This window comes from Mirounga leonina, unplaced genomic scaffold (genome assembly GCF_011800145.1).
Source record: "Mirounga leonina isolate KUSES-001 unplaced genomic scaffold, KU_Mleo_1.0 Mir_174, whole genome shotgun sequence".
NCBI classification, from domain to species: Eukaryota; Metazoa; Chordata; class Mammalia; order Carnivora; family Phocidae; genus Mirounga; species Mirounga leonina.
The window spans coordinates 47,163,235-47,190,958 of record NW_023270451.1 but is presented as its reverse complement, the minus strand read 5'-3'; the positions used below and the strand labels follow the sequence as shown (position 1 = coordinate 47,190,958).

The window sequence follows — 27,724 nt, the reverse complement described above, 5'->3', positions numbered from 1 at the left end:
CTGAAGATATACAGAGAATCATGACTAATATCTTTAGCTTTCATCTTTAGGATAAAGTTAAAGGTCTTAACATTTTGTCTGAGCATGATTATCTGTCTTTTCTTATGACCACTATAGGGCAGGAATGGCCTTGAAAGGGCCAAAAGCCACTTGCTCCCTGACACCCCAGGCCTAGGGGGTTGTAGGTGTGGCAGGGATACTCAACCCCAAGACTCAGTGTGAAGAGAAGCCTGTCATGCTACTAAGCCCCTTAAGGGAGACCCTGAACTTCCAGTACCCAGCTCTCCCAGCTCTAAACTGGGACACTTTTTTTTTTTTTTAAATATTTTATTTATTTGACAGAGACACAGCAAGAGCGGGAACACAAGCAGGGGGAGAGGGAGAAGCAGGCTTCCCGCCTAGCAGGGAGCCCGATGTGGGGCTCGATCCCAGGACCCTGAGATCATGACCTGAGCCGAAGGCAGACGCTTAACGACTGAGCCACCCAGGCACCCCTAAACTGGGACACTTTGATAAGCCACCAGGATAAGTCACAAAATCCCATATAACCCACAACAGACTACCATTAACAGCCCTGGGAATTAAATGTGGAAAATCAGCATAAAAATGACATTCCAAAGGACTGAAAGGCTTTGGCTCCAATCTACTTGTAAGCGGGGATCTATAGATCTACAGGTCTATAACGCAGTCAGAATGCTGCCATTTTTCACTGCCCACAAGCAGTGTTAGTTCTGGAGGGCAGAACACACACAGAGTAGGAAACCCCAAACAAAGCCCTAAAAGCTGAGACACCCAAATTGGACACAGGGTAGATACCAACCTCTGTACCTGCTGTCTATTTCCTAAACTTTACAGCATCTGCCCTGAATCTGTTTGAAACTTTGTAAGGTACCTTGGTTTTCCATCTCTCACAGTTACCTGACGGAAGAAGTGATTCATACGTTAAATAACCCAAGTTACTTAAAAACCAAAGGGAAAAACAAAGCAAGAACACACCCTTCATGAAAAAAATCTCTTGTTCAAGATACTATTCTGTATCATTCTACAGTCCTTGGCAGAAAAAAATAAAAATAAAAATAATGGACACAGTGAGACAATTCGGCCTGAAAATTATCATCTTAACTGTGTAACCAAGAGTAAATTAAAGTTATCTTCTTCACAGGGCTGTGATAGGGTGGAAAAAACTGATTCCTACACACTGATGGGAAATGACAGCAGAGGCAAATGAGACTTTGAGAAGACTAAAGGTAAGATGGACAGTGTTTTGGTTTAGAAACTAAGACTGGAACTTAATTACGGGGGTCGTTATGCATCCCATTATCACTTACCCGCTTCATTTCATTTTTGCACCCCAGGTCTAATCTTCCCCTGGGCTGTACTCTGGGTCCATCCAACTCATTTGAGCCCCCTCCCTAAACATAGGGTGGTCCAAACTCAAGCTTCAACCAGGTGTACATGACCTGTTAGTCCAGTCCTCCCACTGACAACCACACAGTAAAGCAAAAACAATTTCCCTTCCCAAGTTTACTTTTCCATGGATGTTATCATTTTCTCTAGGTATTCAAGTTCAAACCCCAGCCTTTTTTTTCTTAAGGAGTCAATTTTGTTAATGGATTCTCTGAGATGCGTATCTTTTACTCCCATGTGAGTTAGGACCCTCATCACTTTATATCCAATGTTCAATTAAACTGACTTTATACAGGGATTTCATCCATACAGACAGGCTTCAAATTCTTCCTACACTGTACTGCTAGCTGAAGATGCCTAGTACACATTTCTTCCTGCCTTTCTCTATTCAGTTTTCTTTTGGCACCTCCTTATTGCCTACAGGACAAAAATCTAAAAAGGAAGATTTCCAATATTTTAGCCTCTTCTGCTCAGACCCACTTTCCCAACTCATCACAGGTCTCCCCTCTGGCTGGCTGTTCTCAGGCTCAATCCCTGGAACACACTTGACCTGCCCTGGCTGCCCATTTGAGCCCATGCTACTCTCCATTCTCACTCCAAACCACAGCCCCCAAATTTGTATCAAAATTCACCGCCTCCACATGGACTGTGTGTTCTCAGGAACTCCATCTAGATCTGTGTCCATGATTCTTTTCTCTCTCAGCCCCCCTGTCCTTTACCACCACCCAGCTCTCCATCATCTCCTACAGCTCTTTGTTTCAAATTATATTACAGTTTCCAGGAATGCAGGACCTCAAACCTGGGATCTCTGCCAATCCTACAAACATGGGCACCTACAGTTGTTGAAAAACATACTTTCAAAATGGAGAAATACTATTGATCTATGATGGCCTTTGCATCCAGGATCCAGTATGGAACCACCACAGACAACCACACAGGACAAGCCAGTTAGTCACTTACATTCCCACGCCTTGTGAGAGGCTCTCTTGGACTCCAGTCCCTCCCCTCGGAACCTGCCATTCTGTCCTGTCACTTCGCATACCATGGGGATGCTCTCGTATTCTTCAAGCTTTAACCTGTACTTATTTCTGGTGGGCCACACAATAAGTTGGGGAGGCAGAGAGCACTCAGGTGGCAGCCTGATGATCCTGCCAGCCTCACGATAAATCCTTCCTTTGGAAGATGTCACAGGGCCCAGTGGACTAACTTCTTCAAAGAGGCATTCTGTCTCATACATTTCATCTTCAGCTTCCTCTTCCAACTCACAGTCTTCTGAATCCTTGGGAAGTACAGTGTTCAAGGCAGCATTTTTCTTCAATAAGTAGACTGTGTTCCCACTTGAGAAGTTGCTCAGGGATTTCTGCTTCCTGCCTTTCACAGTTTTTTTAATCTTTGCACACTTTTTGAAGTTCTCATGATCCTCCTCCTCAATCTCATCATTCACGGTCATTTCTTCTTCATCTGTTTTCAACTTCCCATTTGTGATGGTCTTCCATGACCCCTTAGTTTTGCAGTCTGGTGATGATTCTTCATCTTTGCAAGGCATTTGCTCAGGGGATTTCTCCAGCTCTGTATCCTGCCACCAGCTCCTATCACACTGAATCCCTTCATCCACCCCCCTGCTGTTCATCTGGGCCAACCAGGCAGGGCGAGGAACATACTTTGAATAGCTGTCCCTCTCTACCACCTCATCCAGTTCCCCACACCTGACTGCCTCTTCTTCTGTTGGCTTTCTGCTTTCTGGTAAGGACTCAGGGGATTTCCCGTGCTCTGCATCCTGCCAATGGCTCATATCACATTGAATGCCTTCAGTGACCTGGCTGAACTGGGCCAGGGAGGTAGGGGGAAGGACATAATTCTCAGGGTAGCTGTTGCTCTCTACCACTTCACCTTCGTCCACTTTCACAGGGAAGCCACGGCCCCCACTACCATTGTCTGGCATGCTTTCCCCAAAGCTAATGGGACTCCGGGATTTGGACTCTAGGCTCAGGTCCTCAACGGCTTTATTGCTGGAACAGACTGGCCTTTCCTGCTGGAGCTTATTGCCATCTCCAGAAGACTGGCACAGATTGGAGTTCAGGGTATCCTGGACTTCATCTTTGTCTTTCGCTTCATCTGGAGAGGACAGGAATTGGGGAACAGCTGCATAGCCTTTTTCTTTATCCAAGTTCATGTCCATGATGGAGCCCAACTTTACCACCTCATCACATCTTACATCATGACACGGCTCCGACCAGATAGTGCTTTCTTCATCGTTACTCGTAATGCCATCTGCACCCTCGTGACGGTTACTAAGCACACTTGTACTCTCACGAGAACTCTGTGACATCCCACCATGCTGCACCATGATGTCTGGCATGGCTTTACCATAAGCTAGGTCATACAAACGGACAGTTTCCTTCAAAGTCTCCCAGAACTGTGTTACAGGGGATCCTCTGCTCTGTTCTAGCCTCATTTCCCCTTTCCCAGATGCATAGTTTACTTGAGGTGATGTTCTATACACAGTGTTAGGAGAAGGGCTCTCACCATGTAGCTGCTGCTTCTGGGCTACAGATGAAAAAAACCCATCTGTTGGTTCAGGAATGTTGTCAGTTTCTGTGTCAGTATTAGAAGTCGGGATACTGGTCACCATACCACCTTCTGAGTGGGTGTCTTGTTTCTGAGTCCTGTTTTCAGCCTGATGAGGTTCAGTCTGAGTCTCTTTCGTCTTCGTTTTCTTTCCATAGCCACTACACTGACGGAACTGTGCTGTGTTACAGAACACAGGTCTTCGGTTAAGCGCAGTGGGCAACGGGGACTGAGGGATGAGGAAGCCAGGAGACTCACTGAGTACCACTGAATATGGAAAATACAGACTTCCATTTCTGAAACCTAGGAAGAGAACACAGTAGTTAGCCACTCGGTCTCCCGCAGCCAGTCACAACATTCAGCCGGTACGCAGTCACGTGGCCACACCGATTGGTAAAATATGCAGTTTCTTGCATGCCAGTTGGTAGCTACTGGCCCCCACTTCTCCCTGGATATCCTCAGGATCTGAACGGTGGGACCTCCAGAATCCTCCTTCACCACAAGAGCAAGCATCTGTCTGATGGGTTGGTTGCCAGGCCATCAGATAGTCAGCATATTATCAATCACCCCTACTTAGTAGTGACTTTTTCAGAGAGACCTAGCACCCACCAAGCATAATTCAGGATTGTTGTGGCTGAGGAAAGAATAATTGTGTCAGCTCTGATAGAGCAAAATTCTTTGTACGTACAGGCCTTTCTAAACCTGTTCATTCAGCACTATTCATTCACACACACACACACACACACACACACACACATCTCCCATTTTCTTCTCTTTAGGGGTAAACAGGACAATGGTGCCAATAATGCCAGAAACATTACTGTCATACATATTCACATGGGGAAAGGCATTTGATTTTGCAAGACAGATTTATACAACTGACAAATGAAGTTAAAACTTCTACCTTGCATATAAAAGCAATAATTATATTCAGATCAATGTTCATCAGGCAGTTTACTCAATATTGAGGTTGATCTTATGAACTCAATTTCACTGTTTAAGACTGCATCATAATGCCTCTTGGGCCTGGCCTAATGTATTTATACATAAAAATATATGGGTTTCTTTCTTTATAGAAAGGAAGCAGACAAGTCTCAGCTTGGACTTCAACACTGTCTGCAAAGGTTAGAAGCCAACAGAATGAAGTTCATGAGTCAGATAACTTCCTACCATACATATTGTACTGTATCATACAATGGACCAAAATACCTTAATGTAGCTCCCTGCCACTAGCATCCATCCCAGGTCCCTATTCAACTACCCACTGCAAAAACATAGGTGTTAGAGTTCTTATTTTGTCCCTCACTAATCAGCAAAATCTGTGGCTACTCTTTGTAATACCTTCCCTCTTGTGCTACCATGCACAGGACTTTAAAGTCATCTCCACGTTTTTACCTCAGTAACTACTACTAGTAACTTCCTTGACCCATCTCCCTGACATTCACAGGTCTGTAATCCATACTAGTTACAGAATTTTCCTTCCTTCCTTCCTTCCTTTCTTCATTCCTTCCTTCCTCCCTCCCTCCTTTTGTTGGACGTAATTTCCACACCCAGTATGGGGCTCGAACTCGCAACCCTAAGATCAACTTGGATGCTCTCCCACCTGAGCCAGCCAGGCACTCCCAGAATTATCTTTCTGACTCAAATGTGACCCCTCACTTGAGAAACAGTATTTTAAGTATTGTCACTGCCAGTCAGGAAATGAGGAACAATGACCACATTCCTTAGGATGCCATAAAAGCCCTCATTATTCTGATTTGTCACCCTATCATCTCACTCTCCCACTAAGCCTATATGCTCTAGCCATATGTGGGTTCCTTCACAGGCTAACTTCTCTTCACTTTTCTGGGACATTCTCCTTCCCTATTTCTTCCACTGCTACCAAAACCTTTTGTTTTTTAAGTGGAAATCTTGCCATTTGTGACAGTAGATGGACCTTGAGGGCATAGTCCTAAGAGAAGCTGGACAGAGAAAGACAAATACCATATCATCCCACTTCTATGTAAAATCTACAAAAGATGAACTCAGAAACAGTAGAATAGTGGTATATCAGGGGCTGGGTGGTGGGGTTTATGGGGAAATGTTGGCCAAAGGCAAAAGAAAACTAATTCATCTTGTTATACGAAGGAGGGTACTGAGGCAGAGAATTTAATATTGATTCAAAATCAGCCGATTTAGGGGTGCCTGGGTGGCTCAGTCGGTTAAGCATCTGCCTTGGGCTCAGGTCATGATGCCAGGGTCCTGGGTTCGAGCCCCACATCAGGCTCCTTGCTCCGTAGGGAGCCTGCTTCTCCCTCTGCCTGCTGCTCCCCCTGCTTGTGCTCTCTCTCTCTCTTTCTCAAATAAATGAATTAAGAAATCTAAAAAAATTAAAAAACAAACCCCCCCTCCCCAAAATCAGCCTATTTATAAAAGCATGAATTGGCCCTCTATTTCAATTGTACAGCTATGTGTACTGCATGTCTAATTAATGTTTAAAGCTGGTAGAGTTTCTAATTGTATGTAAGAAGAATATGGAAGAAGTTTGGAAGTCACTTACTCTGAACAAAGTAAAAAGCTCAACTGAAAAATCAAGAATTTTTCCCAGATACTTCATAGCAGTAGGTTACAGGGCAAAGTGCTATCCCTAATGTTGGAGAGATATCTGAATGTAGACAAGCACAACTTACAGGAGCAGAAACCCAAGAGATAAAAATTCCATGGGAACTAGTAGTAGGGTAGGGAAACCTGAACTGTTATTGACAAATTGCAGGCTCAGGATGAATAAATCTGAGAGTTAAAAACTTCAAGGGGACCCATTCATAAGGAACCCTCCCCCCCCCAACTTTGTTTTGAGTTTTATCTATAGTAGCTCAACCAGTTTCTTACAGGAAATCTAGGAAAGAAATCCCAAAGGAAGAGTAGGGAAGAGAAACCACTGTGACATACACAAGGAGTACTCTATTCCTACCAACACTGGACCTCAGGACAAGCTAGTTAAACAGAGGCTAATTGATAAGGAGGTAGGCAAATACTTATATCAGACCCACCCTAACCACCCTTCCCTATCCAATGGGAGGAAGATGAAGTACATGAATAGTTCATAGTCCAGAGGCACAATCTCACTAAAAGACTGAGACCTAAAATCACAGTCCTTCAAGAACCATATGACTATGATCCCTGTCCCACCTCCACAACTTAACAAGTCACTAACGGCCTATTTAGAGCAGTTCCTTTTATCCAGTACAGAATGCCTGGCAATCAAGGAAACGTTACAAGATATACTAAAAGGCAAAACCTGTGTTGTCTGCAAAAAAATTCACTTTCAATATAAGACAGGGATGAAAAGTAAATGCATGGAGAAAGATGTTCTGTGCTAATACTAATCAAAAACAGTGGACAAGCTGTATTTCAGACAGAGCAGACTTCAGAGCTAGGAAAGTGATCAGGGATAAAGAGTGGCATTACATGAAACACCAATTCTTCAGTGAAGCATAACAGCCCCTAAAGTGTATGCCCTTAACAGAGGGTGAAACTATGTGAGGCAAAAAGTGATAGTACTGCAAGGAGAAACAGAATGACCCACTATTCCTATTGGGAGACTTTACACTCCTCTATCAGAATAGGACAGATGCAGTGGGTAAAAAAAATCAGTAAGAGTGGTTGAACTAAACAGCACCTTTAACCAACTGTAAATAACTGACATCCACAGACTGCTTCATCAGACAGAATACCCATATGGAACATGCACCAAGACAGTCCATACCATGGGCCAGAAAACATTTCTACAAATTAAAAAGTATATTAATCATATAGTGTCTGCTCTTAGCCTACAACTGAGTTTAGAAAACAAAGATAGCTGTAAAATCCCCAAATACTTTGAGATTAAATACACTACTAAATAACACTGAATCAATGAAGAATTCTCAGGAGAAATTTAAAAAGATTTTGAATTAAATAAAATAGTACTTCTCAAAATTGAAGCAGTGCTTAGAGGGAAATTTACAAAATTAAAAAGTTATGAAAATCAATCATACAGCCTCTAATTTAGGAAACTAGAAAATGAAATGGTAATTAAATCTGAAGAATAAGAAAATAAAAATTAAAGCAGAATTAATGAAATTGACAACAGAAAATCAATAGAAAAAAAAAACCCAAAAAGCTAGTTCATTGAAAAGATCAATGAAGTTGATAAGCCTCCAGCCAGTTTACTGAGTAAAAAAAAAAAAAAAAAGGAAGACACAAATTACTAATATCAGAAATGAAAGAGGGTACATCACTACAGATCCTATGGACAGTAAAAAGATGGAAAGAATACTATGAACTCTATTATCACAACTTCCAAAACCTAAAAAAATGGACCATTTCCTTGAAAGATAAAGTTGGCCAGACTCATACAAGTAGAAATGGACATCTGAATAGATCTTTATGTATTAAAGAAAATGAATCAATTAACTGATAACCTTCCAGAACAGAAAGTGCCAGGTCCAGAAAGGCTCACTGGTGAAGTCTACCAAACACTTAAGAAATTACAAATAGATCAATGTAGGATAGAAAAGAGAGCCTACACACAGACCCATATAAATATAATCAACCAATGTTTGACAAAGGAGCAAAGACAATACAATGGAACAAAGATAGTTTTTTCAACAAATCGTCCTGGAACTGGACATACACGTGCAAAAAGTGATCCTAGACACAGCTCTTGCAACAAACACCCTTCACAAAAATAAACTCAAAATGGACCACAGACCTCCATGTAAAATACAGAAACTGTTAAGACCTAGAAGAGAACACAAGAGAAAAACCTGGATGTCCTTGGGTATGGTGAAGACTTCTTAGACAAAATACCAGTGACATATATGATTCATGCAAGAAAGAACTGATAAGCTGACCTTCATTAAAATTTAAAACTCTGCAGGGCGCCTGGGTGGCTCAGTTGGTTAAGCGACTGCCTTCGGCTCAGGTCATGATCCTGGAGTCCTGGATCGAGTCCTGCATCGGGCTCCCTGCTTGGCAGGGAGTCTGCTTCTCCCTCTGACCCTCCCCCCTCTCATGTGCTCGCTCTCTCATTCTCTCTCTCTCAAATAAAAAAAAAAAATCTTAAAAAAAATTTTTTTTAAACTCTGCAAAAGATACTGTCAACTAAATGAAAAGTCACAGATTGGGAGAAAATATTTATAAATACATACCTGATAAAGGACTGTTATCCAAAATATACAAAGAACCCTTAAGACATTAATAACCCGATTTAAAAAGAGACTGTAGACCTTAACAGGCACCTCATCAAAGAAAATACACAGACAAACCTTGCCAAATAAACATATGAAAACATGCTCCACATCATATGTCATCAGGGAAATGCAAATTAGAGCAATGAGATACTATACAAGTACTAGAATGGCTGAAATCCTGAACACTGACAACATCCAATGCTGGTGAGGATGTGCAGCAACAGGAACTTGGATTGCTAGTGGAAATGAAAGATGGAACAAATGCAAAATGATATAAGATAGTGTGAAAGGAAAGTTTGGCAGTTTCTTGCAAAACTAAACATATTCCAAAACTTGGGAGAAACCAAGATATCCTTCCATAGATGAGTGGATGTATGTCATAATTTAGACAATGGAATATTATTCAGCAGTAAAAACAAATGAGTTATGAAGTAACAAAAAGATATAAGGAAACTTAAAATGCATATTACTATGTAGAAGAATCCAATCAAAAAACTACATACTATATGATTCCAACGATACAACTTTCTGGAATAGGCAAAGCTATGGAGCCAGTAAAAAGATAAGTGGTTGGGGGCGCCTGGGTGGCTCAGTTGTTAACTGTATGCCTTCGGCTCAGGTTGTGATCCCAAGGGTCCTGGGATCGAGCCCCACATCGGGCTCCCTGCTCGGCGGGAAGCCTGCTTCTCCCATTCCCCCTGCTTGTGTTCCCTCTCTTGCTGTGTCTCTCTCTGTCAAATAAACAAAATCTTAAAAAAAAAAAAAAAGCCTTAGGGAGAATGGAGTCATGAACAGGCAAAGGATTTTTAGGGCAATGAAACTATTCAATACAATATTATAATGGTGGAGAGCTTTCATGATGTATTTATCCAAAACCACAGAACATACAGCTCAAAGAGCACACCCTAATGTAAGCTTTGGGTGAAATGAAACATTGTAGGTTCACTGATTATAACAAATATACCATGCTGGTGAGGGATGTTGATAATGGGAGAGGTTATGCATGATGGAGGGTATATGGGAAATCTTTCTGCCTTCTGCTTCATTTTGTTGTGACCTGAAAGTTGCTCTACAAAATAAAGCCTACAAAATACAGGTTTAGAGATCCTTGAATATGCATAGAATTTATCCAGAAAGATACCCAAATCACTGGCAATATTTTCTGCCTCAGGGAGGGTACTGGGAAACTGCGAAAAGGGATTAAGAGGGAATGATTTCATTCCTTGTTTGTATACTATTTTAATTTTTAGCCCATGTATTTGGTTAGTTTTTCAATAAAAAAATGGTTTAAGCCAGTTTCAAGTGAAGAGATGTTCTGTTATTCATAAAATAGTTACACCTCTCATTCTGAATAATTCCTAGTCAAAATGACTAGGTACAAAATAAACCACAATAATCTGCCCTATAGGTTAATACAACCAGGATGCCTTCAGTCTACTTGCTCAGCTGAACTCATGTTATATTCCCTCAAGGAACATCTTTACATCCTTGGCTATGACAGACACGCTGTTTAATACATAATTTCATCAAGCCATTTAACAAGTTCTAATACATTACTCTCATTTCCTACTTAACTAACTATCCAAAAATGATGTAAATTATCTTCAATCAACAACTTTCTGTACTGGCATCCATTCTTCTCTTGGCAATAGGTCCTTCAAGCTCCTTTGAAAAAGGAGAGACCTTCGCTGTCCAAATGGAATCTGACAGCCTCATACCACCTTCAACATGGGGCATATAACCTAGCCTGGTCAAGGAGACTAGTCCATCTTCCTGGATTGGTAAGTAGAACAAGGATGACATGTGACAAAGCCAAACCACCAGGAGTCAGCTTTGGAACTCTTGTTGAAACTACTGGAAGAGAAGGCTCTTTCTTCTATGGGATCCCTGCCATGAAATCATTACAGGCCCACAAACGCTGTAACCATCTTTGCCACTTTGAAATGACTGAGAATGAGGTCAATACAGAGAAAGTCAAAACCTAGGAAAAAACAAAACTAGAAATAAAGGGATATAGATTCTAATATGGATTATGTCTTTGGAGTCCCTATTTAGCCAGCCTGAAGTGGCTTCTTTCTTGGAATTCTTGGTTGCACAAGACAGTGAATTGTATAAACTTTTTTTTTTCTTCACTAAAATCCCTGAGTTAGGTTGCAGTTAAATAAGCAAACAAACAATACAGATCTGATTCCTACTCCCAGTACTCATCACTTTAATTCTCTTAAACCACAACTCTCAGGACAAATACCTTAAACCTTAAGGTGAATTACATGAAAAAAGTGCACAAGTACAGAATCTCAGCCTTTTAATTCAAGTTTAAGATACAATATGCATTTCTTTCTCTCAGGAATTTCCCACCCTCTGATCTCAAGAGTCTTCCTCATACAGTTCCTTCATCTGAACCATTCCAAAATCACATTTCAACATCTGTATTAATTAGGGGTCACCAGAGAAACAAAGCTAATGGAATGTTTATATAAAAATTTCTTTAAGAACTAGCTCATGTGGAGGTACAAGTCCAAAATATGTCAGGTAGGCAGTCTTGCTGGAGACACAGTGAGGAGCTGAAGTCCACAAGTCATATGCTGGCAAAATTCCTTATTGCTCAGACTGCAATTTTAAAATGGCTGCCAATAGGAGCTCCTTGGACTAAAGATTCTACTACTTAGGTGGGATCAGTGATTGATGGACTCAAAAGCAGTCCTTATCACACCTAGTTTTCTCCTTGGAAAACAGTTGCATAAGATACACAAAATACTTCATCTACAGCAGGGTACACTGAAGAATAGATTTAACATTATCTTTGCTACCAGAGGCATGAGAAGGGCGAATCACTCCATGGATCCTCCTGCCCTGCCTAAAGCCCCCTCCCACTTCTGTAATGCATGAAATCCTAGATGTCTACCTCCCAACATTTAAGCCTCATCATTCTCCTCCCAAAGTACTTTTTTGACCTCCCCAGGACAGCTTTTAGAATCTTTAGGCCTTGTTGAAAAAATTATAGGGACTAGGAGCTCTAAGGTACTTCTACCAGACTGGTTTCATAAAATTTTGGTTTGACTCCTGTGTAACTCTGGGCAAGTCCCGGACTCTGAGCCTCTGTTGCCTCACTTGTGAAACACAGCAATATTACCTAGCTCATGGGGGTTGGTGAGGTCAAATGAGAGAGCCTACTTCAGTATTTGGCAGAATAAGTGGCATATAGGTAGAATTCCAACTTTACCTATTAAGATGAACTTCAAACACTGCCCCTGTGTGCTGCCATCTCTTTTATGTCAGGACAGGGTGAGGAAAGGGAAGTCGTGGATTAAGGTATTGCTTTAGGGGGAGGGTCCCTAACCCCATGAACTTCTCGGATTTCTTACCTGCCCCAGGAACAGAGAATGGATTATAGGTGGGATTCTGGTACCAGGGACTCGGGTAAGGCTGCTGGCCCACAGCATGCACATAAAAAAAGGGTCTGGCGTTACCACCCTCAAAGTGCGCGTTGTTTTCTGAAGAGCAGTTCATTTTCTAGGCTGAAAAACAGGTGTTCATATTTAGGAAGGGGCAGTGGCGCTCAGCGCGGCCAGGAAGGGAGAAATCATCCTAGGTCCCTTTCAGAACCCCAAGTCTGGGTGGCAGCGTCCTCACCTTCTCTTCCCGCTCGCTGGGATCGGGGACACAGGGCAGCGCTGCCCATGGGCGGGGCCGTATCCTGCCAGAGCAAGTCTCTGCTCCCTGAGCGGCAGCAGCAGCCCCAAAGGAAGACTGAGGCCTGGGAGGCCAAGAGGGGAGCTGTGCGGCGCCTGGAGCGCGTCGGGCTACGCCCAGGAGCTCCACTCGAGGAGCTCTGGTCCCCGCCTGGCCGGCGTGCCTATCCCGGCCCTGCAGGCTCTGGTCCCCGCAGGCTCTGGTCCCCGCCTGGCCGGCGTGCCTATCCCGCCCCTTCCCGGCTCTGGAGGAGCCCCTCCCCTGGGCCCAGTGTCTCCTTACCCACGGCTCACACCTCGCCCCCGTCCCACAAGCCAGTCTACCCTGCTCCCTCGGGACCCGCATCCCCGCACCCCCGCCTGCTCCAAACCTACCTCGGCGACCCCGAGAGTCCCCGGCACCTGGCGCCCTGGCTCCCGCCCTTACGTACCCTGGCTAGCACGCGCTGCCTGCCTATTGCGCAGGCGCCGCCCTCCCGCCGCTGGCCGGTGCATGCGCTCTGGGCGAGGCCCGCCGCCGCGCTGCTCTGTCCCGAGGCACCTGGAGAAGCTCAAGAGTGTTCCACACCATGCTAGCTCCAGTGCGTGGACGCCCAGGTGTCGGTGCTTCCAGAGGACCGGTCGGTCCCTGCGCCCCCCGCTCTCCCAGACCGGCCCTTCCATTTGAGTGTGTTCAGTTAGGACAGCGTATGTTCCCTCCTCTGAGCTCCTGGTGTCCTTCCTTCCTCGGGCCTAACGCCTCCGACACTTAGGAAGAGGAGCTGACTGAGGACACGGGGAGAGGAAGGAGGAGGCCAGCCTGGACGGTGCAGGCCTGAGAGGAGGCGATTCACAAAGGAGGGGCGCTCCAGCCTGCTTCCCGCTGAGGCGAGTAAAAAGCAGGGGTGCAGAGGCTCTGGCAGTCAGGGCGCCATTTGGGGCGAGTGAGGGCCAGGGGGCCTGGGGAAGTGGGCTGTGAGCGGGTAGGTAGGCGGTTTGAGGGAGAAGCTGGCGCGCACGGACTCCGCTTTTCTTTTGCACGTGGGAGAAAGGAAAGACTTCTGGGAGAGTAGTTCACGGGAGTCGTGGGGTGGGAAGGAGGATTGTGAATTTTTTGTTTTGTTTTTTAAAGAGAGAGATTTCGGTAGCTTTATGGCCAGAATGGACAGACGGGGAGATGTTACCTATAGTGGAGAGAGAAGGGATGTTAGGAAGATGTTCTGAGGAAGCGCAGGGCAAGGTTAGCTAAACCTGGCTGCAATGCTCTGCCTTGGACAGAAGTTACTGGGATAAGAGGGAAATGAGGTCCTCAAGGCAGGGATTTCAGTGCTTTAGCATCGAATGACCTTGATTTTTTCAATGGAGGGCAGGAATAAGACTTGCAGGGAGCACTGAAAATTTGGGACTATTTTTTGTATTACCAGGTAAAAATTGTGTTTGAGCTGAAATAGTGGTGCCTGACACTGGATAAAAGTTTTTCTTTCACATGGAGAAGTCTGGAGGTATGCCACCCATCCAGCGCTGGTCTGGAAGCTCCTTGCTATCACAAAGAACCCAATCTCCTCTCTTTCTGCTCTGCCATCCTTAGCAATGGTTTCCATCTTCAATTTGCCACGTGTTTCAAGATGCCTGTTCCAGGCAGAAAGCAGGGAGTTGAGAGGGCAAAGGGTAAAAAGAGCACAAGGTTACACAGACGCTTCTCTCTGTCATCAGTTTTGCTTTTAAGGAGCTTTACTAGAAGACCTACCCAACTTCAGATTATACCACTTTGGCTTCTCATGGCTGAAATGTAGTTATCTCTTAGCTGGGCATATTGCTACTTGAAATAAATTGAGATGCTGTGACTAAGGAAGAAAATGGGTATTAATTGAGTTGACAACTAACAATGTCTACCATACTGCTGCAGGGAAGAGTAAAAGCATTCATCTACAGATGTGCAAAAGGATTGCTGGTAGAGTTGAGGGCTGATCTAGAATGAGGATTAGTAATTTGTATTGTCCTTCATCTGCAGGTCTGTCACTTGCTCAGGCATATTCAGTTGCTTGGGAGAGACATTGAACAACTGGATGGATCAAGGATTGGTTTTGCAAGGCTTGTGGAAAGAAGAGCAAGGGTTCAAGAAAGTTCAATGTAATGGTGAGAAATTAAAGTAATGCATCATGACACATAATATATACCCTGCACTTGCATGACCCTGAACATGAGTGCTTCCTTAAATTTTCACCCTAGGGTGCACCCTACTTAGTGGCTAGTATACAGTCAGGAAGAAAAAGGAAGTGATGTTGGAGAGGAGCTGAACATATGGAGAAAAAAATTAATGGGGATCTTTTACATGAGAGTGAAAGAGCTAGAGGGAGGGGGGTTGCCGTCAGAGAATGGAAATTTTAAATTTAGGATTTTAGAGTTGGAGCAGTTGCAAATTATAACAAGGTCCATAGGGTGGCCAAGCAGTGGTTTGCTGAAATGCTGTGGGGTAAAAATCACTGACACTGAAGAAGAAAAAGACAGGGAAGCTGTAGTTTTGGATGATTCACCCCCTCCTTCATATCATAGTCGTTTAGAGGTTCCTATGTCCTCAATGAACGTGGTAGAGTGACCCACAAAACAAAAGAGAGAAGTATCAGAAGGTGTTTGTATTTATAGTTTTATAATATTTTTCTTAAAGAGAGCTCCCCAAATTTTATAATAGTCCCCAGAAAACTTGGATTTTCCACAAGCTGGTGGCCATGGCTCAGCCCTGGAGTACATGAAGAGTGGGAGAAAGAAGAACCCCCTTATGAGGGCAGCTCAGAATAGGAGTGACCTTGGGAGAAAGCAAAGTTCAGCAACTATTCAGTAAATAGATTGAGAGATATGTTGGGATGTGTTTAGCTAAGCAGGACTTCCAAGTCACATAATTGAGAGGGTTGGTAGATAGATCATTAGGGAGCAGAACTGGAATGAGAGTGTCCCAGAAATGCCAGCTAACTGGAAACTTTGGGTTTGGAGCAGTGCTGGAAGATGTCAAGGATGAAACTACCTGGTTTTGTACTACTTGGCCCATAGTGGTACTATCTGGTCCATAGATACCAACTTGACCTCTGGTAGAAGAATGTTTTTGTGCCATCTGTGGCATTTTGTGTGGAGTGGAATGTCTGAAGTTAGGTGATGGTTGCTATTTTTGTGTTAAGGTCCAATTAATGAACTCTGTGCTCTCTGCTTAGGATTCCAAATGGGTATTATTATCATCTTCTCTATTTTAAGATGATGACACCTGAGATTCAGGAAGGTTAAGTAATCTGCCCATACATAGGAAGTTGCAGTCCTAAATTGGAAGGAGATTGGGTTAAGATCTTTGGATCCCCAGGCCCAGTGCCTTTTCTGTTCCTTGGGTGGTCCCTTGACAGTCTGATAGTCTCTGTCTCTCATTAAAGCAAAGTGATTTATACTTTCCCCCTCAGTTGACACACTGGGTTTTAGATAGAAATTTTAAACACAAGTGTAATAATAATAGTCTTGCTTTCCACACCTTGAGGGCTCCTCTTTAACATATCAGTTATAAACACAGCAAGGATGCTCAGCCTTACCAGTGAACCTTCATTCACTTGTTTCCTCCACAAATATTTGAGTATCTACAAAAGGACCAGCACAACTGTAGCTCTAAGGAAACAGCAGGGAAGAAAAACAAAGTTATAGTTCCTAGGGAGCCTACATTTGCAATGAGATGACACTTATAACTTTCAGATTGGGGGAAAAAATGTAACAAGTCTGGCAACACCAAGGGTTAAGGGGGAAGAAGTGGAGTGGTGGGAATATGTATACACAGCTGGTGACAGTGTAAATTGGTAAAGTCACTTTGGAGAGCAAGTCGACAATATCAAAAAGTTGGAAATGTATCATACTCCATAAACCAGCAATTCTACTTCTAGAAATATTCTAGAAAAAAATCCTGCGTATAAACAGAAGGAGCCATCTATTAAAATTGTTTCTTGCAGTAGCTTTGCTTGTAACATAAAAGAATTGAAAACCACCTAAATGTCCATGAAACAAGAGAATAGATAAGTAAATTATTACATAGATAGATTATGGGGTACTGCATAGGAGTTAAATGAATGAACGAGGATCACATCTGTCTCCATGGATAAATCTTATATACAAGGTTCTAATTTATAATTTCCTTTATAAATATCTTTTTTTTTTTTTTAGATTTTTTCTTTATTTATTTGACAGAGAGAGGCACAGTGAGAAAGGGAACACAAGCAGTGGGAGTGGGAGAGGGAGAAGCAGGCTTCCTGCTGAGCAGGGAGCCCGATGCAGGGCTCGATCCCAGGACCCTGGGATCATGACCTGAGCCGAAGGCAGACACTTAACCACTGAGCCACCTAGGCGCCCCTATAAATATCTTTTACAGCTATAGTCTTTCTTATTACTGAAAGTTATTTCTTTCACTTAAATTACATTTTCTAACTGTGTTGTTGGTGTATAGGAATACTATTGACTTTTTTTTTTTTAATTTGTGTATAATTGGGGTGCCTGGGTGGCTCAGTTGGTTAAGCATCTGCCTAAGGTCATGATCCCAGGGTCCTCCCTGCTTCTCCTTATCCCTCTGCTGCTCCCTCTGCTTGTGCTCTCTCTCTCTGTCAAATGAATAAATAAAACCTCTAAAAAAAATAATTTGTGGGGGCACCTGGGTGGCTCAGTCGTTAAGCATCTGCCTTCAGCTCAGGTCGTGGTCCCAGGATCCTGGGATCAAGCCCTGCATCGGGCTCCCTGCTCAGTTAGGAGCCTGCTTCTCCCTCTCCCACTCCCCCTGCTTGTGTTCTCTCTCTCTCTGTGTCTCTCTCTGTCAAATAAATAAATAAAATCTTTATAAAACATAATAATTTGTGTATAGTTGACATGCTATGTTATGTTAATTTCAGCTGTAAAACCTAGTGATTTGACAAGTTTATACATTGTGCTTATGTTCACCACGAGTATAGCTCCCATCTGTCCCATTACGTTGCTGTTACAATACCACTGATTGTATTCCCTATACTCTGTTTTTATTCCGATGATTCAGTCATTCTATTACTCAAGTCCTGTATTGCCTTCTCCCCTTCACCTATTTTGCCCAACTTCCCACCCCCCTCCCCTCTGGCAACCATCAGTTTGTATTTATAGTTCTGATTCTGCTTGTTTATTCCTATTTTTTAATTTTTTTTTACATTCCATTTATGAATGGAATCATAAGGTATTTGTCTTTCTCAGTCCGACTTGTTCACTTAGCATAATACCCTCTAGGTCTGTGTATTGATATTTTTATTCCAGCAACTTTGCTGAACTCCCATTAGTTTCAATTTTTGATAGATTTGACCAGATTTTTTATGTGGACACTCAAATCTTCTACAGATAATGATGGTTTTGTTTCTTCCTTTTCAATGAATATCTTCTCACATTTGTTTTAGCCTTCTAAGACCTTCAGCACAATATTCAATTAAAAAAAACTGATAGGAGATACTTTTGTATTTCATTTCTGATGATTTACCATAAAGAACTATTGTGGGAGGGACGCCTGGGTGGCTCAGTCAGTTAAGCATCTGTCTTCAGCTCAGGTCATGATCCCAGAGTCCTGGGATCGAGTCCCACATTGGGCTCCCTGCTCAGTGGGGAGCCTGCTTCTCCCTCTGCCTGCCGCTCCCCCTGCTTGTGCTCTCTCTCTCTCTAACAAATAAAATCTTAAAAAAAAACAAAAAACAACTGTTGTGGGCTATTTTCTAGATATCCTTTATCAAGTTAGGAGAGTCTCTTTTATTCCAAATTGGCTGAAAAGTTTTATGTTTTAAAATTTTCAATGAATGTTGAGTTTCATTAAACGGTTTTTCTGAATCTGTTGAAATATATTTTTTCTCCTTCACCTTGCCAGTAAGGTAGATTCCTTAAAAGATTTTTCTTTCATTAAACAATTTTTGTATTACTGGGATATATTCAACTTAGTTTTGATATTTCAATATACATTGTAGGATTCTATTTGGTATTTTATTTAGAATTTTGTAATCTAAGATTGTAAATGGAATTGTTTTATACTTTTCAATTCTTATATTGTCTTTTATTGGTTTCAAGATATCCCAGCCTTACAGAATAAGTTAGATAATTTGTTATCTTTTTTATTCTCTAGAGCAGTTTGTGTAAGAGAAATATTATTTACCTATTTCTTGAAAGTTAGGTGGAACTTCTCTGAAAGAGTATGTTGCATATTTTGTTTTGTAGGTAGACTTGCTACTGACACACTTTATCTCCTGTTCATAAGTCTGGTTTTTTTCTATTTCTTGATTTAGTTTTGATAACTTGAATTTTTCAAGGAAATTGTCCTTTTTGTCTGAGTTTCCCAAGTCATAAGTATAAAGTTTTCCATAATTTTTGTTGTGTAAAAATGCTTGTGAGGGGTGCCTGGGTGGTTCATTTGGCTAACCGTCTGCGTTCGACTCAGGTCATGATTTTGGGATCCTGGGATTGAGCCCCACATCACGGTCCCTGCTCAGCGAAGAGTCAGCTTCTCCCTCTCCCTCTGCGCCTCCCCCTGCTCATGCTGGTGCATTCTCTCTCCAGTGTGCTCTCTCTCAAATAAATGAATAAAATCTTTTTAAAAAATGCTTCTGATATCTGTAAGTATGTCCTAATTTTGATTCTTTTTTTATTCCTTATGTAACCTCTACTCATAGTGTGGGACTCAAACTCATGACCCCAAGACCAAGAGTGGCAAGCTCTATCAACTGAGCTGCCAGGCGCCCCATCATTTTGATTCTTTTTTTTAATAACTTTTTTTTAAATTTCCTTAAGTAATTTATTTTTTTTTAAGATTTTTATTTATTTATTGAGAGAGAGAGAATGATAGAGAGCATGAGAGGGAGGAGGGTCAGAGGGAGAAGCATACTCCCTGCTGAGCAGGGAGCCCTGTGCGGGACTTGATCCTGGACTCCAGGGACTTGATCCTGGGACTCCAGGATCATGACCTGAGGCGAAGGCAGTCACTTAACCAACTGAGCCACCCAGGTGCCCCCCTTAAGTAATTTCTACACCCAACATGGGGCTCAAACTCATGACCCCAAGATCAATAGTCGTGCGTTCCACCAACTGAGCCAGCCAGGCACCCCATGTTTTGATTCTTAATATTGTTTCTCTTCTGTATTTTTCTTGATCAGTGTGCTCAAAAGTATATCTATTTAATTAGTCTTTCAAAGAATGAGTCTTTTGTTAAAATTCTCTTGTATTTCCTATGTAATAAATTACTATTCTTTTATTCCTATCTTTAAATATTTTTGAGTTTTCTCTGTTTGCTTTTCTAGCTTCTTGAGTTGGACATTTAACTAATTAATTTTCCATATCCATATATATGTTTAAAGCTATAAATTTCCTTTTAAATACTTGAGTTGCATTTCACAAGTTTATTTGCTAATTATTAGATGTTCTTTATTTATAAATGTCCTTTAGGTCAAATTTTTGTTCTGTTCAAATTCTCTAGACCCTTATTAATTTTTGGTCTACTTAATTAACTGAGTGACATGTGCTTGAAATCTCCCATTATGGGGATGCCTGGGTGGCTCAGTCGGTTGGGCGGCTGCCTTCGGCTCAGGTCATGATCCCAGGGTCCTGGGATCCCTCATCGGGCTCCTTGCTCAGGGAAGAGCCTGCTTCTCCCTCTCTCTCTGCCTGCTACTCCCCCTGCTTGTGCTCTCTCTCTGTCAAATAAATAAATAAAAATTCTAAAAAAAAAAAAAAAGGAAGAAAGAAAGAAAGGAATCTCCCATTATGAAACAGATTTTTCACTAGAGGAGAGAGTTGCAAATATGGAAAGGGGAAATGAACCCAGTGGTGTTAGATTGGAATTAGAGATATTAGTGTGAACTCATGGTTTCCATATATATGTAGATGGATATAGATATATATGTAAATGTATACCTGTATGTATGTATATATGTATATGTGCGTGTATGTGTGTGTGTGAATATACTTATATATGTTTCCTGGTTGTGTTTGCTGAGAGGGCCTAAAGCTACAATACCTCAGGAATACAGAGCACACCTAGCCCTCAGACCTTGGTTTCTAAATACCATTCTCAGTGTGCCTAGGTTGCTCAGTTGGTTAAGCATCTGCCTTCAGCTCAGGTCATAACCCCAGGGTCCTGGGATTCAGCACCGACTCAGGCTCCTGTCTCTCTCTCAAATAAATAAAATTAAAAAAAAAAAAAAAACCATTCTTGGAGCACCTGGGTGGCTCAGATGGTTAAGCGTCTGCCTTCGGCTCAGGTCATGATCCCAGGGTCCTGGGATCGAGCCCCACATCGGGCTCCCTGCTGAGCAGGGAGCCTGCTTCTCCCTCTCCCTCTGCCTACTGCTTCCCCTGCTTGTGCTCTCTCTCTCTCTGTCAAAAATAAATAAAATCTTTAAAAAAAAAATACCATTCTCCACCGAAAGGAATCAGAGCCTGGAGAAATGGTTGAATCTGAGACAGGCTAATACAGAGAATTAAAATTTACTGGAGCAGAAACCCAAGTAGCAACCTCTGTGGGAACCAGTGCCAAGTAGGGAAACCTGAATTGTAATCGACAAATTGCTGGAGGCTAAGGATTGACACATCTGAGAACTAAGAACTCCAGGGAGACCCAGTCATTGGCAGGGCCCCCCACCCTTTTGTTAGTTTTACCTTCTGGAGCTCTACCAGCTTCTCAGGGTGTTTATTAGAGAATAATCACTAGGTGCTTTTGGCAGGGGAAAAGGAACCATTTTTAAATATACCTGATCATTTTGAGGTTTTTGTTTGTTTGCTTGTTTGTTTTGGCAATGTCTGCCCTCAGGAGAAACTAACCAGTGCCTAACGTTCTGGGGTTTTATCAGAGTTTAAAGTACCTCTGGGAAGGAAAATTCTCAGCTCCAGCATGTTCTAGTTGTCCTATTCCACCCAAAGGTGGGGAAGGGGGGCAGGGCGTGTAAGACAAAGAAGGATGTGTGAAGTTCACTAGTGTTGCAGGCTCACTAAAAGACTTAGACCTAATCATGGGGCTATAGAATTCTTGCCCTGCCCCCACATTTTACTCTACATGCTAATGGCCTACTTACAGTGGTTTTTTTTACCCAGTACCCATGATGTATTTTACCAGTACATTTTGCCCAACTATCAAGAAAAAATTATAAGACACGCTAAAAGGCAGAAAACAGTTTGAAGAGACAGAACGAGCATCCAATCTGAATCAGATACGGCGGAGATGTTGGAATTACCAAACCAAGAATTTAAAACAACTATGATTAATATTCTAAGGACTCTAATAGATGAAGTAGACAGCATACAAGAACAGGTAGGTAATGTCAACAGAGAGTTGGAAATTCTAAGAAAGAAAGAGAAATGCTAGAGATAAAAAAAACATTAACAAAATGAAGATTGCCTTTGATGAACTCAATAGACTGGACATGGCTGAGGAATGGATCTCTGAGCTTAAGGATATAACAAAAGAGATTTCAAAAAGTGAAAAGCAAAGAGAAGAAAGAATGAAAAACAACAAAATATTCAAAAACTGTGGGAAAACTACATGTAATGGGAATACCAGAGGAAGAAAGCAAAAAGAACAAAACCAATATTTGAAGCAATAATGACTGAGAGTTTTCCCCAAATTAATGCCAGACACCAAACCACAGATCCAGGAAGCTCAGAGAACATCAAGCATGATAAATGCCAAAACCAACCAACCAACCAACCAACCAACCAACAAGAATACTACACCTAGGCATATCATTTTCTCAGTTTTTTTTTTTAAGATTTATTTATTTATTTTAGAGAGAGAGAGATAGCACGTGAAGGGGGGAGGGTAGAGGGAAAGAATCTCAAGCAGATTCCCCACTGAGCAAGGAGCCTGAGGGGCTCAGTCTCATGACCCTGAGATCATGACCTGAGCCGAAACCAAGAGTCAAATGCTCAACCATCTGGGCGACCCAGGTGCCCCTAGGCATATCATTTTCTTTTTAAAAAAATATTTATTTGAGCGAGAGTGAGAGAGAGAGAGAGTGTGTATGCGCAAGCTGGGGGAGAGGCAGAGGGAGAGAGAGAGAAGCAGGCTCCCTGCTTATAATGGTGAGAAACTTGAAGCTTTCCTACTAATACCTGTTTTAAGGCAAGGATATCCCCTCTCACCACCACTTTTCTTTACTTGTTTTTTTTAAGATTTATTATTTATTTGAGAGAGAGAGAGAGAGTGTGTGCATGCACACAGGGTGGGGAGGGGCAAAGAGCGAATCTCAAGCAGACGCCCCACTGAGCCTGACATGGGGCTTGATCTGAAGACCCTGAGACCATGACCTAAGACAAAATCAAGAGTCACCCACTTAGCCACCCAGGTGTCCCTCACCACCACTTCTCAATGTCATGCTGGAAGTCCTAGCTAAGCAATAAAATAAGAAAAGGAAATTTAAAATATACTAAATTGGAAGGAAGAAACACAACTGTCTTTGTAGATGACATGATCTTCCATGTAGAAAATATGAAAGAATGGATATGGAAACTCCTGAAACTAATAAGTGATTATAGCAAGCTTGCAGAATACAAGGTTGTTATACAAGAGCCAATCACTTTCACATTTGCCAGCAATGAAAAAGTTCATTTTGAAATTAAAAACACATTACCATATATATGGGCAGTTCCCCAAAATGAAATACTTAAATGTATAAATCTGACAAAATATGTACAAAACTACAAAGCTCTAATGAAAGATATCAAAGAACTAAATTAATGGGAAAATGTTCTATGTTTATGGATTGGACTTAATATTGTCAAGATGTCAATTCTCTCAAACTTGATCTATAGATCCAGTCAAAATCCCAACAAGTTATTTCATGGGTATCTACAGACTGATACTTAAGTTCATATGGAAAGGGAAAAAGACCCAGAATAGTCAGCCCAATATTGAAGGAAGACAACAAAGTTAAAGAACTGACATTACCTTACTCCAAGATTTATTTATAAAGCTACAGTAGTCAGGACACGTGGTGTTGGCAAACAAATAGATGAAAAGATCAATGGAACAGAATAGAGAACCCGCAAATATACCCAGATAAATATAGTTAACTAATCTTTGACAAAGGAGCAAAGACAATACAATGGAGCAAAGATAGTCTTTTCAACAAATGATCCTGGAACAACTTGATATCTACATGCAAAAAAATGAATCTAGACACAGACATTACAGCCTTCACAAACATTAACTTAAAATAGACCATAGACTTAAATGTAAAATGCAAAAACTATAAAACTCCTAGAAGATAGCACAAAAAGGTATGGTGATGACTTTTTAGATATAACACCAGTGACACAACCCATGTAAGAAGGATTTAATAAGCTGGACTTCATTAAAATTAAAAACTCTGTGAAAGACACTATCAAGTGAATGAAAAGACAACCAGACTGGGGAAAATATTTGCAAAAGTTTTATCTGATTAAGGACTGTTATCAAATATACCAAGAACTCTTAACACCAAGAAAACAAACCTCCCAGTTAAAAAATAGCCTACAGTGTTTCACAAGTACCCCACCAAAGAAGATATACAGATGGAAAATAAATGTGAAATATGCTTTACATCGTTTTGTCATTAGGGAATTACAAATTACGACAATGAGATACCACTATACACCTATTGGAATGGTCAAAAGCCTGAACACTGACAACACCAAAGGCTGGAGAGAATGTGGAACAACAGGAACTCTTGTTCATTACTGGTGGGAATGCAAAATGGTACAGCTGCTTTGGAGGACACTGTGGCAGTTTCTTATAAAATTAAACATACTCCTACCATATGATCCAGCCAAATTAAAAATGTACATTTTGTCTCTACCACAGTGATAGTAACAATTTTGCTAAATAAAGTACTAAGGACTCCTATGAGTTTTAGGATTAGAATATTTCCCTTTTAAACTAGGAAGAATCAAACAAGACATAGTAGTACTTTATCAAGTTATCTTGGTTTGTTTTTTTTGTTTTTTTTAGATTTTATTTATTTATTTGACAGAGAGAGACACAGCGAGAGAGGGAACACAAGCAGGGGGAGTGGGAGAGGGAGAAGCAGGCTTTCCACTGAACAGGGAGCCTGATGTGGGGCTCGATCCCAGGACCCTGGGATCATGACCTGAGCCGAAGGCAGATGCCCAACGACTGAGCCACCCAAGCGCCCCAAGTTATCTTGTTTTAACCACACAATAGACCCAGGAAATAGATAACATTATTTTTCCCATTCTGTATATGAAGAAACTGAGGCTTGAGTAAGTTAGGTAATTTGCCTCAGATCACGGATCTAGTAAGTGACAAAGCCAGGCCTCTTTTCAGTGTTTTCTTTTTAACTTTTTTTGGAGTAAAAATGCATAACATGAAATTTGTTATTTTTACCTTTTTAAGCATACAATCCTATGGCATTAAATACATTCACAGTGTGGTGCAACCACCACCACTATCCATATCCAGAACTTTTTATCATCCCAAATGGAAACTCTCTATCCATTAAATAAGAACCTCACTCTTTCCTCCCACCAGCCCCTGACAACCATCATTCTACTTTTCTGTTTCTGGAATTTGCTCTATATACCTCATGTAAGTGGGATTATATAATGTTTGCCCTTTTGTGTCTAGCTTATTTCACTGAGCATGATGTCTTCTAGGTTCTTCCATATTGTAGCATGTGTCAGAGTTTCCTTTTTTTTTTTTTTAAGGCTGAATAATATTCTATTCCATTGCAATAATATTCCAATGTTATATGTATGAATAGTATTCCAGTGTAACTATGACATTTTGTTTATTCATCCATCGATGGACATTTGTTTCTACCTTTTGGCTATTGTGAATAATGCTTTTCTGTACATGGGTGTACAAATATTTGCTTGAGTCCCTGCTTTCAGTTCTTGTGGGTATGTACCTGGGAGTGCAATTGGTGGATCATGTGGTAATTTTATATTTAACATGTGGAAAATAACATAATTTTAACAACTGTTACTTATTAAATCATAGTGTGCTAGGCACTTTATTTATGTTGTCTTGAATCCTTGTACAATATTAAGGTATAGTATGCGCAAGTTTTATGTGAAGAAATAGGTTCAGAGAGGTTAAATAACTTGCCAAGATGACATAGCTACTAAATGGCAGATTAAAGATAGAATCCAGTCCAGTGCTCTTCCTGAAGGACACTCTCATTGACTACTTTGGTCTCATGGGTTGATTGTATTTGTGGCAGGCATTGGTGGTGGTCTTACCAGTGGGCTCAAACAATTTTTCCTAGCTAAGTGAACTCTGATTTTGTCCAGATAAAGAAAAGCAATGTGTTCAGAGAAAGTGGGACTTTTCCCCTTCTAACCCAACCAATGATTGGAAACCAATTACAGCAATCTCATTTTCCTGCCAAGAAGATGTGAGAGGAACTTTGATGAGCATTGTGGGAAATATTTTCATCTGATAACCGAAGAGAAGGGAAAAAGAAAGATCACCTCTTCTTCCTTCCTGTTCATACTGCTTAAACCACGTTGCTGAGATAATGTGGTAGTTCCTAATAATTGAAGTGATACAAGGATGCAATTGGCTAGGAGGAAAGAAGGCCAAAAAACAGGGTAAAGATCATAGACTCTGGAGACAGACAGCCTAGATTTTTTTTTTTAATTTTAAAAAATATTTTATTTATTTGAGAGAGAGAGAGAAAGCACAAGGGGGGGGGAGGCAGAGGGCGAGGGAGAAGCAGACTCCCTCCTGAGCAGGGAGCCCTATATGGGGCTCCACACGGGGCTCCATCCCAGGACCCTGAGATCATGACCTGAGCTGAATTCAGATGCTTAACCTACTGAGCCATCCAGGCGCCCCAGACAGCCTAGATTTTAATCCTAACTCTGCTAATTTATTAGTAGTATGATCTAGAGTGAGTTAATTAACCTCTCTGTGCCTCGGTCACTTCAACTGTAAAGTGGAGACAATAGCAAACTCATAGAGTTGTTGTAAGGACTAAATGAGTTAATATGTAAAAAGTACTCACCCAGCAAGTGTTAGCTGTTGTTATTTTTATTCTTATTGGTGCAAAACAAAGTCCTTGGATACTCAGAGGCTGGTAGACATATAATCCCTGGAGTGGGGCTTGCAATTATTAACAGCCTTGCTTGCCTTCCTCTGGTAATAAACTACTCAGGTTGCATTTTGACTTTTTGGAACATTGCTACATTTTGCATTGTCTATACTTCATATTATCTTTATATTATCTTTCTGTAACACAGAAGAAATCATCCTCTGCTGATAGTTTTCCATTACCTTTAGGATAGAGTCCAAATGTAACCATATAAGACCCTTCACGGTCTGTATCTATCTCTTGCTTTTCTCTCTAATATCCTGTTATTCCCCCACATTTACTCCATGTTTCAGTCATGGCCAATGACCTCATTCATTTAACAAATAGTTATACATGCCTAGACAAGAACTGTGTAAGGCACTGGAGAGAAAACAAGATATAAAAGTACTTTCTGCCTTCCTGGAGCTCACATTATAAAAACATTTAGTTACGGGGCACCTGGGTGGCTCAGTTGGTTAAGGATCTGCCTTTGGCTCAGGTCATGATCCCAGGGTCCTGGGATAGAGCACCCGAGTCTGGCTCCTTACTCAGCGGGGAGTCTGCTTCTCCCTCTCCCTCTGCATGCCATTCTCCCTGCTTGTGCTCTCACACACACACACACACACACACACACACACACTCTCTCTCTCTCTCTCTCTCTGTCAAATGAATGAATAAAATCTTAAAAAAAAAAGTTAGTTACAATCATCATAAGGGCTATGAGATAAAAAGTGCTATGTGTAATGAAAATATATAATAGTGAAACCTATCAGAGCTCATTTAAGCCTCTATG

The 27,724-nt window shown here is 41.6% G+C and overlaps 2 protein-coding genes across 2 annotated transcripts in view; both read left to right on the top strand.

The window, feature by feature from the left end:
* The window catches only part of LOC118020952 (retinitis pigmentosa 9 protein-like), a 33,789-nt gene extending 18,674 nt beyond the window's left edge, over nucleotides 1–15,115 (top strand). Inside the window, exons 7-9 of the mRNA XM_035020889.1 lie at nucleotides 1,163–1,247; nucleotides 10,841–10,969; nucleotides 14,871–15,115. The gene's annotated coding sequence lies outside the window, so the exon portion shown is untranslated. The remainder of the gene's footprint in view (nucleotides 1–1,162; nucleotides 1,248–10,840; nucleotides 10,970–14,870) is intronic.
* The window catches only part of KBTBD2 (kelch repeat and BTB domain containing 2), a 39,445-nt gene continuing 26,638 nt past the window's right edge, over nucleotides 14,918–27,724 (top strand). Inside the window, exon 1 of the mRNA XM_035020872.1 lies at nucleotides 14,918–14,995. The gene's annotated coding sequence lies outside the window, so the exon portion shown is untranslated. The remainder of the gene's footprint in view (nucleotides 14,996–27,724) is intronic.